The sequence below is a fragment of the Ursus americanus genome, chromosome 16, assembly GCF_024610735.1.
Source record: "Ursus americanus isolate L20-20 chromosome 16, mUrsAme1.1.p, whole genome shotgun sequence".
Classification (NCBI taxonomy): Eukaryota; Metazoa; Chordata; class Mammalia; order Carnivora; family Ursidae; genus Ursus; species Ursus americanus.
Window position 1 is genome coordinate 16,762,433 of NC_142142.1, and position 14,270 is coordinate 16,776,702.

Consider the following 14,270-nt stretch of genomic DNA (forward strand, 5'->3'; position numbering starts at 1 on the left):
CCCTCGGCCTTTCTTCAGACCTGCCTGGAAACCTGCAGTAAGCCAGCACCTGCCTCCTTGGTTTCTATATGTTTAACTCCTATTCCCCTTGCCTATGTTCCCAGCTACACTGTGAGCTCTGTAAGGCAGGGGTGGTGTCTTGCTCTCTGTTGGAACCCCAGCACTTATGTACATATTATGTACATGTTTTATGTACATATTATGTGTAACACATTGTGGATGTAAAAAACATGTATAATACAGACAGCCATATGCACAATAAATAATAACCTGAATATGAGTCTAAGTCTGCTTTCTGTTGGCCATGTGTTCTTGGACAAGTCACTTACACACTTTGAGCCCAGTTTACTCATAGATGAAATGGGGATAATAAAACCTCCTTGTAAAGTTTCTGCAAGGATTAAAAATGCTAGGATACCTAGAATAGATCCTGAAACCTGATTAGAACCCAACAGACGATGAATGCTTATTTTCCCTGCCCTGCTCAGCTGCAGGGACAGAGGGCCTTCTGACCTACCTCCAGTTGTGGTGGCAGGAGGCTGTAACACTCATAGGTAGTTTGGCCCAAGTAGGGTAGGATCCAGAGAGGTATTTAGGGACCACAGCTTGTGTAGTAATTAAAACTGCCCCTTCACCTTGTGGGACACAGAAGGAATGAGTATTGTCACTGCAAGCACTTGCTCAGAGATTCAAATTCTGAACACTTTCTCCTCAGAGAAAGAAACACCAGCTGGGGCCACCAGCTTGTGGGGTTCAAGGTACAAGGCACATACTGTAGAAGCACAAAGCCCCTGAGCCCTGGGGAGAAAAGTGGGGCTTTCATCTCCTAGTCTCTCCTGCTTCACCTTCTAGGCACCTGTTTTTCCACACTTCTCTCTAGTTTACTCCATTTTTGCCAGAATGGAAGCTTTCCTCTTCTCTGAGTGCACAAGGTTGCTTCCCTCACCTGTGCATATGAAGGCTGCTTGCCTTAGCTGGAGACGGGGGTGGGGTGAGGTGTTACAGCACAGCACAGAAGCAGCCTCCTCACCGCTTCCTTGACGCCCTTCACCACAGAGCCTCGAGGACCCTTCAGCTCACCTGCTTCCAGTCAGTCTCTCTTGTCTCAGCTTCCTCCTCCTCCTTCCTTTGCCCCTTACCTCACCCCAACAGCTGTCCTCACCTCATTCCCTACCCCAGAAACTCCCTATTTTTCTCCCTTTATATCCAAAAGCATAGAACCAAAGTTTTCAAGTTATTAAAAGGAACAAAACACCTGCCATTGAATATTACCTGCTCTCTTTAAAGGTATAGTGAATGTATAAATAGCAAAATATTTTCTGGGGCACATTTAATAAATATCATATCCTCCTTAGTTGCAGCAGTTCTGGAATTCTACCTTGACCCACTTCTTATCACTAGCCTCGAGTGCTTATAGCCACCCCTCCCTCCTGGCAGTGTCCTAACGCTGGTTTAAGTCTCCAATACTAATGTACCCCTCACTCAAAGGATCCATGAGCTTCAAATCGATTCAGCGTTTATAAATTACCAGGTACTGTAAAAGGAGATACAGATAATATTAATCAACATTTCTCCTCTTCAAGAACCTGCATTCTAGCAAAAGACAGGTATATACACAACCGGACTGGATACAATTTGCTTTCAGTTGGTTTTATGAGTCAATTACCACAACCTAATTTCTTTCCGAGACACAGTTCTGAAGTTCATTTCTTTTCTAGCTAGTCTCCATGCTTCTCTCTCCCTTTCATGAAGAGGATAGCTACCTTGAGACTAGCTAAAAGAAAAGGGTTGAGTGGGAAAATAACACCCTTAATATGGTATTTGCTTAATGTCTTAAATCTTTATGTGCCTTGTAATCCAAATTTTTCAGCCACATCTTCTTCTATTACATAGAAGAGATCCCCTACCATGGACCTCTGGAGCAAGAGCAAGAGCAAGAAATAAACTTCTATTCTGTTGAACCATTACATGCCTGGGTCCATCACATGCTATTACATGACTAGCCTGTACATGCTAATTTTAAAGCTACTTGCAATACAAGACAGAATGACGTAAATGCGAGGTGGAGATATAAGGCATGTGCTTTGAAAAGCACAGATGAAGAAATGATATTTTCTCCTTAATATTTATTGTTTAGTGTATCAGATTTTATCCTCACAATAACACTGCTGAGTATATTTTCACTCCTTTGTATAGCTCAGGAGAGTGAGATTCGAAAAATTAAGGAATTCGTACATCACAAAGCTAACTTTAAGCGGAAATGGTATACAAATTTAAGTGCTGCTTCAAAACCCATAGTCTGTCCATGACACCATGTTACCCCTGTAGTGGAGGTCAAAGGACTTGACATGGAGCTAGTATATGAACTGGGCCTAAGACAATGAACAGGCTGTAAAGCCTAATATCAGACACAGTGTAAAGTATTCCACTGATATCACAGCTTTGCATAAGTGGCCCAGAGTTATGTCATAGTGACAACAAAAATTGGAAGCAAACCTTATTTAATTCATAAAGCCACTTTCTGGAGAGATAATTAATATTCTTGAGTGGAACATGCATTTGTCCTCTTCTGGGTACACAAGTCATTGGGATGATGGGCCCATCCACCATCTGTCTGGGTAAGTGATAACTGCCAAAAACTGGGGGCGGAAGCTCTTAGCGGAGTGAGGACATAGCATCAGCAGTTGGCTTGAGCATCCCCGTTTAGAACACACCAATTAAGAGAGCTAATTAGGCTTCCACTAGATCCCAGTGGGATTCATTAAAGTAAAGTCTTGTAAAATATTTCATCCCAGAACATGTATTGGGATAATCCACAAGAGTGATTTAATTAGAAGATTAAAACTCATTGAAGTAGATTCCAGAATGGAAGTGTTTCTGTCAAAACAACATGGAGATCACTATTCCAGGGCAAAAGAAAGAAAAAAGACAAGCCAAGTGTCCTCTGCCTTCCTTTTTAATGGGCAGATGGCTGCAGTTATTCATTTCTTAAGGTTCAAGCATATAAGAGTAACTTTCATTGAGTCTTTCCTGCCATGATTAAACCACATCAATAATATAGATCTCAATTCCTCCTCCCAGTGTTGCAAAACTGTGAAGTCATTGGGGACCTGGAACTTCCCACAAAATTCCTGTTCAAGGTCAGTGTTGCACTGGAGTTCTGTGTATCCCCTTCCAGACTGTGAGCCAAGCACAAGCTGTGTCACATAAAATTAATGCCAACCCAGCACCTGGTAAACCCAGAGTCTAAACTGCTCCAGGCAATGGAAGAATATACTTGAAATTTGCATGGGTCCTATACGGCCCCAAGCTTCGAACTCTACCTGTGAGTGAGGTCCTGCCTCTACTTATGTATGCGAACCTCAACTTCTGCAAAATACTTTCAGAATCTTTCCAAGAATTTCCGAGACGTGTCTAACCTATACTCTGGAGCAAAGCCAAGCCACTACCTTATGAGTGCCAGAGTCTGTCTCCTCTTCCCACACCTCTTCTCCACTTCCCAAAAACTCAAACCCAGAACCAATGGGGAAGGAATGAGGAAACAAACTGAAAGAGCAGACACCACACTTACTCAAACTTGCTCCTCCCAACCAGCCACCAAGACCTCCCGGTGGGGTCTCCTTTATCCAGAACTTTTCCCCCTCAGGGCAGTGTCCTTTTAGGCTCAGACCAGCAAACTGGCTGCTGATGAGCCGGGCATCTCCCAGGCAGCAGACAACTTTCTCAGACTAGTCCAGGCCGATGCTCCTGTCACACATTTGCACAGCATGTACCCTACCTTCATATTATTTATCAGAGCCCACTTCATTTATTTATTGTGAAATTAATAGATTAAATTATGTGTCCCAGGGCGCCTGGCAGGCTCAGTCAGTAGAGCACATGACTCTCGATCTCAGGTTTGCAAGTTCGAGCCCCACATTGGGTGTAAAGATTACTTAAAAATAAAATCTTTTTTAGGGGCGCCTGGGTGGCACAGCGGTTAAGCGTCTGCCTTCGGCTCAGGGCGTGATCCCGGCGTTATGGGATCGAGCCCCACATCGGGCTCCTCCACTGGGAGCCTGCTTCTTCCTCTCCCACTCCCCCTGCTTGTGTTCCCTCTCTCGCTGGCTGTCTCTCTCTGTCAAATAAATAAATAAAATCTTTAAAAAAAATAAAATAAAATAAAATCTTTTTTAAAAAAGTATCCCCACTAGACTATGATCTCTGGGGAGGTACTGACCCCGTGCATTTCACTCACCGTTGCGTCCCTGCTGCTCAGCACAGAGTCTGGCAAGCATAGAAGTCACTCAGTAGACAGAGTGAAAAGCCTCACGCTTGGAATGCTTCCTTTTTCCTTTTCCCTTCCCTGACTTGTAGCTGCCTACGCGGTAGAAGCCAGCTCGTCAGGCCAGGAACTACCGTAATGAGGAAGGGATTCCCCTGCCGCTAGAAAATGGAGCTTCTGCTTAAATTATTAGGCATGATCACCTCCTACATGCCAAGCCCCTTCTAAGCATATTCTCTCATTTAATCCTCTCAATAACACATGATACCCCTATGAGGTAGATCTTACTATTATCTATATTTCATGGAAGAGAGGACCAGGCAGAGACGGTAAGTAGCTTGCTCGAACGGTAAGAACCAGCAAGTGGTGAAGCAGGTAGAGCGGCTACGTCTGCACACGCTTTGATATGAAGGTTCTGCTGCGGAATGGTTGCCCGAGATCTATGGGGCCACACCTGAATCGACCCTGCTGGACAAGCCTATGCAGAATAAAAACTGAAGTCGGGGGTGCCTGAGTGGCTCAGTGGGTTAAGCATCTGCCTTGGCTCAGGTCATGATCCCAGAGTCCTGGGATGGAGCCCCAAGGCGGGGTGGAGTCTGCTTCTCTGTCTGCCTCTGCCCCTCCCCCCCCCACGTTCGTGCGCTCTCTCACTTGCTCACTCTCTCAAATAAAAAAAATTTTAATTGAAGTCTGTTTTGGGGGAATTTTAAAAGATTACAGTGCAAAGATCCTTAGTTTTCTTAGACCCAAGACTAGGAGAAATGGTCACGGTAGTGACTATGACACAAACCCCAGCACGGCACCACAGGCTTTTCCTGACAGTCACAGCAGAGATGCCCAGTGACAGTGGGCAGTCTCCCACACCACCTGTAAGTAGAACCCACAGTGATGGCCCAGTGGGGGGTGGGCAGAAGGGGAGCCAGTTGGTCCAGCGACTGACTCACTAAGCAGTGCCACACAGTTAGGCATGAATCCCCAGACTGCCGTGCCCATCTGCATCAAACCGCAGTAGGAGAAAAAGCATGGAGGACTCCATGTGGGAAGTTTTATGAGCCCGACCTACAAGCGAAGCCTAGTGTTTCCACCCATATTCCTCAACCTAAAACAGTCACATGGACACATTTTTTTAATGATATTTTTTATTATATTATATCAGTCACCATACTGTACATCCCTAGTTTTTGATGTAAAGTTCGATGATTCATTATTTGCATATAACACCCAGTGCACCATGCAATACGTGCCCTCCTTAATACCTATCACCAGCCTATAGCATCACATGGACACATCAAACCGCAAGCCAGGACCTAAGCATGGAAAGCATAGCTTTGGAGCAGTTCAGGCCTGCAGAGCTTCCCAGTCTGCATCCTGCACGGCTCTGAAGTCTGATCTACAAGCAGAGAAGGTGGAGAATTACAACAGTTTCCATTTGGTGGTTGCCAGGGTAGACAAATTTAAGAGAGGAAGAAAACAAATCTGTTCTTGTTACCTCCATGCCAATAAAGCTACCGACAAAAGATGGAGTCATTTACCAGTGTCGCCACTAGATGGCACTCTATGCTTTTGGAGTCCCCAAGTTTCCATCTGGGATGCTTTCAGTGAAGCAGGATAAAAGGATTTTCCGGTCATCTGAGCAGAGATACAAACGGCCTTATTCTTCTTGGCCTCACCCAAAGAATGGGTCTGGGCCTGCCTTCACCTCAGGATGATTAGCAACCGAGAGTAAAGAAAAGTCAGTGCTGTTAAACAGGGCATAGAGGATGTCTGCAGGAGGCAGAGACACTGAGCGCACCAGGCCTGGCCAGAGCCCCAGCTCGGCCCTGAATGCTCAGGGTTGTCACCTCACACTAACTTCGTTTCATCATCTCTGAAATGAAGACTATAACACTACTGTAGTGTGATGCAGGTTTTTAGCCTTTTCAAACACTTTCGCAAACACCCTCTACCTTGTCCCCATGACATCCCACCAAGGTCAGCATTTAGGCATTACTGGTCCCACTTTGCAGTTGGGGAAACTAAGGGACTTCAGTGAAAATTAATTTGCCCAAGATCACAAGGCAGCTGGGGCAGATGCAGAATTTGTGACTCTTCCCCCTGTTCTGTTCTTTGTGTTCTATAAATCCCGGCCGATGTTTGACTCCCTCGCTCTTTACTACCACATAATGAAGTAAGCAGGACAAGTAATGTCATCACTGTATGCTTTTCACAGAGGAAAGAACTGAGGCTTAGGGAGCTTTAATCAACCTGCCCATTTTGGCAGGGCTAGAGCTATAATTCACATTTCCAGATTTCCTCCTAAAGGAAGCTTTTTTTAACCTTAACACAAAAGACTTCTCTTGGCCAAAAGGACTGATTTTCTCCACTTGCTGCCACACTGAGTATAAACATTAACGTTCTTTTTAGATGTTTAGAAAAGACCTTTTTCCTCTCTCCCATCAAACGTGATCCTATAATTTTGGCCAATGTCAAGATTAGCCTTGCCGTTTACGTGATTTAGTTGAAGCTTTTGTCAACTGTGTGAATACAAAAAAAAAAAAAAAGGAAAACAAGAAAGGTGTTAACAGAGGCTGAGGAAAAAGAAGGTAATAGAATAGGCAGCCAGGCCTTCACCGCCTCTGAAAGGAGCATGTGGCACAGAGCAGTGGTTCTCAAACTGAGCTCCAACCCGGCCCAGGTGCCCCAGGCACTTCAGTGAGTGCTGGTGGAGCTGGGGCTGTTTTACAAGCCCTCCCCTCACCCCAGGTGACTCTGAAGATCAGCCAGGATGGAGGGCCATTCTGCTCTCCAGCGCAAGTCCACAATTTGTTCCTAGGTTAAAACTTTTACCTTAGTCAAAAGGAAATAAAAATCTCACTCAGAAGATATGGTGGCGGTCTTGCAGACCCCGCCCCCCCAGAGCCCCCCACGCTGCCCAGCCACAGTCAACCCCACTCTGTCCTTCAACATCACTTTGGTCGGCAAGCCCTTGGGCCATGTCTCCTTAGAGCTGTTTGCAGACAAAGTTCCAAAGACAGCAGAGAACTTTCGTGCTCTGAGCACTGAGGAGAAAGGATTTGGTTTTAAAGGCTCCTGCTTTCACAGGATTATTCTGGGATTTCTGTGCCAGTGTGGCGACTTCACGTGCCATAATGGCACTGATGGCAAGTCCATTTATGGGGAGAAAATTGATGATGAGAATTTCTCCCTGAAGCATATGGGTCCTGGCATCTTGTCCATGGCAAATGCTGGGCCCAGCACAACTGGCTCCCAGGTTTTCATCTGCACGGCCAACACTGAGCGGTTGGGTGGCAAGTATGTGGTCTTGGTGAAAGGGCACGAATATTTTGCAAAGCATGGAGCGCTTTGAGTGCAAGAACCGCAAGACCAGTGAGAAGATCACCATCACTGACTGTGGACAACTCTGATACATTTGACTTGTGTTTTATCTTAACTACCAGACCATTCCTTCTGCAGCTCAGGAGAGCACCCCTCACCCCCTTCTACTCGAAGTATCCCATAATCTTTGTGCTCTCCCTGCATTTCTATAGGTTCCATATTTTCCTTACTCCCCTTGAAGTCCAGCTGCATTGCAGAGTTAAGTTTATGATTATGAAATAAAAACTAAACAAAAAAAAAAGAAGAAAAAGAAGAAATAATATCAAACTGACCTAAAACTCAGCTACAAGTATTAGTGATACAGTTGGAAACCACTGAGTAGCCAACAGGACTTGGATCTTCCTCAGACTCCAGATGAAATGGAAAAAAATTCACAGCTAACAAGGGGATCGTATCCTCTGACCATGGGATTTTCAGATCCCGCTAATAGTTACCGATGCTTTGCACGTGGCAGACACTGCTGGAAACTGTTTACATTTTAGTTCATCTTACAACCACCATGCAGAGACACCAGCGTCCCCATTTTACAAGTGATGAGAACACATACTCAAAAATGGTCAAGTGCTTGACTTGCTCAGTGCTTATAAGTAACAGGGCTGTTTACCTCCAAGTGTTAGCAATAACGATACCCACTCTTGCCTGGCCCTTTGCCCGTAGCTCTATCTATCGTACCAACCTCGGAAAGCAAGGAATATTTGTGTTCCCACTCTCCAGATGAGAAAACCAACACTTAGTCCCATTACTCTTCCAACGGTCTCCCTGGGAAAAGATGGCAGCAAAATTCAGCTCAGGTCAGCCTGGGTCTGTGCTGAGTGAGGCGTGGCAAGCCCAGGCCCAGGGTCGCTGCTCTTGTCGCTTCTGGGGTTGCTCTTATTTTCCACTGTTTTCCAACTTGCTCTCAGCACTTGGTGTGTGGTCACATACGGGAGCAAAGGTAAGGCCCTTGCACTGAATCGTGGCCCTGCTCCTAGAGAGGCTGGTAATTAAAGTCATGCTGCCGTACTTCCTGTTTCCTCATGCCATTGTGTGGGCAAGAATGGCTTTTCTTACAATGTTCTGGCAGCAGCCGAGACCCGGGCCTGTGCCAAGGCGATTCAGATTCTGTCTGAGCTCTGGGCTACTGTTCAAACGTGTCCCGAGTTTCTCTCGGCCATTTTATCCCCTGCCCTGCACTGAAGTCCTGTTGTTATGGATGGAATTGATGAAGAGATCAGATTCTGGGCAGCATTCTGCACCCAGGCCTCGGGTGTCCAGGGACTCCCGGGAACAACACTGACTATGCACCGCGAGTCCCTCAGACAGGGGCCAGCTCGCCGCCAGGAGAAGGACCAGCCCCACAGAGGTGCAAAGGCACACACCCCCAGCCCGCCGCTGCTGGGAGTCCTTTGTGGGCAAGTTTGTTTTATCTTCGGGGTAAAGCCTCACTCTGCCATTGCTCCGCTACCAACCAGCTCATGTGAAAGGACTGGTTTGTCACTGATTCTGAGTCATTGTGGAGGGATGGGCCCTTCTCAGTGCCAGAGCTTCCAGTGACCTTTTACACCCTGAGACAAAAATCCTGGGGCATCCAGAGCCCTTCTTCACTGGATGCAGAGAAGGGAGGGGACTGAGAAATCCCAGCTCTCTGCTGAGGTCTCTTTGGGCAATAACGGCAACAATAATAGTTACCATTTAAAAAGGGGTCTTTATACAATGCTGGGGTCTCTATATATGTCACCTAGTGCAACCACAACCCTATGTGATAGCATCATTGCCATTCAACAGAGGGAAAAACTGAGGTTCTGGTTTAGTAATCTGCCCAAGGGCACACCACTAAAAGGGAAAGGCAGGAATGAACGTCAGCTCTGCCTGACTCCAGAAGCTCCAAAGATGCCCCTCAACATTCAGACCAGCTGACTAATGTAGCCACGACCCACCCACAGTGGGTCCTATCAGAAGCCAGGAGTTGCCCGCTCGACTGCAGACTAGGATAGGCAGGAATAGGAAATAGACTGGAAACATCAAGGGAGTGCCCCCCCTTCAAAGTAAGGAGCCCCAGTCTCAGTTGGCTCAGGCTGCTATAACAACGTACCACAGACGGGGTGCCTAAAACAACAGACATTTATTTCTCATAGTTCTAGAGGCTTAAAGTCCAAGATCAGCATGCCAGTATGGTTTCGTCCTTGGTGAAGTGCTTCTCCTGGTTTATGGACAGCTGTCTTCTTTCTGTGTCTTCACATGACACACTGAGCTAGCTCTCTGGCCTCTTCCGATCAAGAGAAGTGCCTTCTGATAAAGGTACTAATCCCATTCATAAGAGCTCCCCTCTCATGGCCTTATCACCACCCAAGGAACTTTCCCTCCAAATACCACTGCAATGGAGATTAATTTTCCACAAACAAATTTTGGGTGGATACAAACATTCAGTCCATAACACCCACAGTCCAAATACCCTTTAACAAAGGAAGAGCTGATGGGGCACCTGGGTGGCACAGTCGATTAAGCATCCGACTCTTGATTTTGGTTCAGGTCATGATCTCATGGTTGTGAGATTGAGCCCCATGTCAGGCTCTTTACTCAGCATGGAGTCTGCTTGAGATTCTCCCTCTGCCTCTCTCTATCTCTCTCTCTCTCTCAAATAAATAAATAAATCTTTTTTTTTTTTAAGGAAATCTGATGACCCAAGTAGATCATAGAAAGAGAGGTGGGGGAATATTGGTGGTACTGGGTCCTTGAGGTGACAGATGCCAGAGCTAGACCCAACTCAATGTTCCTGGGCCCTGGTCTTGAGGGAGGAGATTGTCTTCCCACATGAGACTGTCTCAGCAAATAGTAGCAGGTCTGTTCTTCTGAGTAGGACTGGTCATCAGCAGTGACCCATATGGCCACAGCTACCTACACAGCTAGCTCTTGAGCAAACCTGAAGAAGAAGTAGGAGGAAGAGGAGGAAGGTGAAGACATCCCCTTCCTCGGGTGCATAGCTCAGAGAGACCAGGGTAAGCCTGGGGTGGATTTTAGTTTCCATTCATCATCTCTTTATCTGTGCAGGCTCCACAGTGTGGATGATCTGTACGATTCTGTGATCCTGAGTTGTACAAGAAGCAATGATGGTAGCAGATTTATCAGACCCCGTTCTAGACTCACTTGGCAGAGCCAGTCTGAGTCTCCTTTTGGGACTGTATGTCTTTTGGACTATATAAGTCTCCAGGGTTCAGGCCCTCTCTGGGGAGAGGAGAAGACTCTAAGGGGAGAAATACTAAGACTTTATGCAAATGCAAAGAAGGCAGTAGGTGCTTGAGCAATTAATTGAACATAAAAGAACCCTAACCATAACTGTCCCCAAATTGTGGAGTTGTTCACACAAGTTACATCATTTCTCCCACGCTGTTCTGGTGTTCGCGTCTTCTGTCTAGGTAGATACCAGGGGGTCTCCTGGTCAGGCATGAACCAATTTATGTTTATGTTTCTCACTGTATATTAGCAAGAGGACTCATGGTTTATACCCTGGAATCTCTTGTGAACTTAGTGTGAGTCAGTCTTCCAGTGATGGATCAGTTCTGGGGCACTGACTAAAATGTCGGATGGAAAACAGGTTTTCACCTGGATAGATGATAGTAAATAGAAGTAAATTCAGGCACAGAGAACAAAAGTACCTTGTTGAATTAGCAATGTCTGCCATGATTGCAGGAGGGAGGAGTAGTTCCTACCCACACCCTTGTCAACCCCAGCCCAGGGCAAATTTCTGCAAATGCCTGTGACGTCCTGCCCTCTCTTTTCCATAGACACTCCCTTGCACTTTCCTCATACGCTCTTGCTGTTGTCTGAACCTAACCAGAGGTACTCTGACTTCACACGTCCTAACCCAACAACAGCCTGGGCCACGTAGGCGTGATTGAAATGGCAGGTTGGGACACAGATTATCTAGATTCATTAAGAAATCTCTCCATTAGATGAGAGATTATATACTATATACTACTTAGCATAGTGTCCTTATGTTTCATCCATGTTGTCACAAGTAGCAGAATTTCTTTTTCATGTGTGTGTGTGTGTGTGTGTGTGTGTGTGTGTGTGCTCGTCTATGTGTGACATTTTGTTTACCCATTCATCTACCAGGGAATACTTAGGCGGTTTTGATATCTTAGCTATTGTGAACAATGCTGCAATGAACTTGAGCATGGAGAATCTCTTTGAGATAGTGATTTCATTTTCTTTTGATAGATATCCTATAGTGGAATATGTTGGATCATATCTTCAAATTTTTGAAGAAACTCCATACTGTTTCCTATAATAACTGCACCAATTTACATTCCTAACAGTGCACAAGGGTTTGCTTTTCACCACAGCCTTGCCGATACTTCTCTCTTGTCTTTTTAACACTAGCCATTCAAATGGGTGTGAGATATTTCACTATAGTTTTGATATCCATTTCCCTGATGTTTAGTGGTGTTGAGCACCTCTTCATATACCTTTTGGCCATTTGTAGTTCTGGAGAAATGCATATTCAGGTCTTTTGCCCATTTTTAAATTGAGTTATTGGTTGTTTTGGTATTGAGTTGTTGGAGTGCCTTACATATTTTGGATATCAACCCCTTACCAGATGTATGGTTTGCAAATATTTTCTTCCATGCTATAGGTTGCTTTTGTACTTTGCTGATTTTTTTTTCTGTGCCAAAACTTTTTAGTTTGATGTAGTCTCACTTGTTGATTTTTTATTTTATTGTTTGTGCTTTTGTTGTCATATCTGAAAAATCATTTCCAAGGCCAATGTTAAGGAGCATTTTCCTTATGTTTTCTTCTAGGGGCTTTGTGATTTCACATCTTATATTTAAGTCTTTTAATCCATTTCAAGTTAGTTTTTGTGAATGGTGTAAGACAGGGGTCCAATTTCAATGTTTTGATGTGAATATCCAGTGTTACTAGGACCTTTTATTGAAGAGGCCATCCTTTCCCCAGTTGAGTCTCCCCAAAAAGATTTCTTGGCTCCCTTGTCAAATATTAGCTGACTGTGCAGACATGGGTTTATTTCTGAGGTCTCCACTCTATTTCATTGTTCTATGTGTCTGTTTTTATGCCAACATGATACTGTTTTGATGACTATAGCTCTGCAATACAGTTGAAATGAGGAAGTGTGATACCGCCAGCTCTGTTCTTCTTTCTCAAGATTGCTTTGACTATTTGGGGGTTTTGTGGTTCCATACAAATTTTAAAATTGTTTGTTCTATTTCTGTAAAAAATGCCATTGGAAATTTGATAGAGATTGCATTAAATTTGTAGATTGTCTTGAGTAGTATAGACATTTAAACAGTATTAATTCTTCTGATTCATGAATACAGGATATCTTTCCATTTATTTGTATCCTCTTCAATTTCTTTCATTAAAGTCTTATAACTTTCCCCGTACAGATGTTTCACCTCCTTGGTTAATTTTATTCCTATGTATTTTATTCTTTTTTATGCTATTGTAAATGAGATTATTTTCTTTAGTTCTTTTTTAGATAATTCACTGTTAATGTATGGAAACACAACTGATCTTCTTATGTTGATCTCGCTCCCTAAAATTTTATAGATTTTGTTTATTAGTTCTAACAGTTTTTTTGGAGGAGTCTTTGGGGTTTTATATATATAATATTATGTCATCTGCAAATAGAAACAATTTTACTTCTTCCTTTCTGATTTGATGTCTTTTCTTTCTTTTTCTTGCCCGATTGCTCTAGCTAAGACCTCCAGTACTATGTTGAATAGGAGTGGTGAGAGCAGGCATCCTTGTCTTCCTGATCTTAAAGGAAAAGCTTTTAGCTTTTCAGTGTTGAGTATGATGTTAGCTGTGGGTTTATCATATATGACCTTTATTATGTTCAGGTAAGTTTCTTCCATACCTAGTTTGATGAAAGTTTTTATCATAAGATGATGTTGAATTTTGCCAAATGCTTTTTTTGCATCTATTAATGTGATCATGATTTTTATTCTCCATTTTGTTAATGTGGTTTATCATATTTATTGATTTGCATATGTTGAACCATCCTTACATCCCTGGAATAAATCCCACTTGTTCATAGTATATGATCCTTCTAATATACTGGTGACTTCAGTTTGCTAAGGAGGATTTTTTGCATCTATGTTCTTCAGGGATATTGGCCTATAATTTTCTTTTCTTTTAGTGTTGTTATCTGGCTTTGGTATCTGGGTAATGCTGGCCTCATAAAATGTGGCTGATTAGACTGCATGATCAAGAAGGGCCACAGGTTGTATCTGTAGTTGGCTGGGAACACAGGTTGGATTCCATGTAGGCTGCTGGCTATGCTCTCCTGTTGGGTGGGGTTGCTATTCAAGATCCTTGATGTGGTGGGTCTGCAGACTATGCTTAGCAAACAACTTAAGTTATGAGATTGGGCAAGGTTGGTGCCCAGGCTCCCTGGTTGGGTGAGGCTACAAGCTGTGCTCTGTAGTTAGGCAGGGCTGCTCGCTTGGCTCCCAGCTTAAGCAGGTGGTAAACTGAGCTCCAAGCCTGCCCAGGGTCTCTGGCCAGGCTCTTTCATTGAGCAGGGCTGGAAGCTATGCTCAATTGTTGGGCAGGACTTCTAGTTTGCCACCCTGTCTGGGCAGGGCCTACAGAATGGAATCTACAGCTAGGACAGCACATTGGCTGGGAACGC

At 44.4% G+C, this 14,270-nt stretch overlaps 1 pseudogene; it reads left to right on the forward strand.

Annotated features, from left to right (window-relative positions):
* The first annotated feature begins 7,127 nt into the window (after window positions 1-7,127).
* LOC123803859 (peptidyl-prolyl cis-trans isomerase A pseudogene) lies at window positions 7,128-7,668 on the forward strand (annotated as a pseudogene).
* Window positions 7,669-14,270: the final 6,602 nt, after the last annotated feature.